Here is a 216-nt window from a genome sequence, read left to right on the forward strand (position 1 = left end):
CATACACACACACGTTGTTGCGTTTGCGTGTTTTGTGTGTTTGAAGATATTTGATTTTTGTTATCTGACTGAATTATATATGAATCAGAAAAGGGTATCAGCAAGATACTTTCCTGTATTTTATTCTATTTACGCCCATCTATTTAATATTTTGTGTTTATCTATCTGTCTATAGCAAGTCATCTATCTGACTGCCTACAGCATTCCATCTCTGTC

Source organism: Penaeus monodon, chromosome 15 (genome assembly GCF_015228065.2).
Source record: "Penaeus monodon isolate SGIC_2016 chromosome 15, NSTDA_Pmon_1, whole genome shotgun sequence".
NCBI lineage: Eukaryota > Metazoa > Arthropoda > Malacostraca > Decapoda > Penaeidae > Penaeus > Penaeus monodon.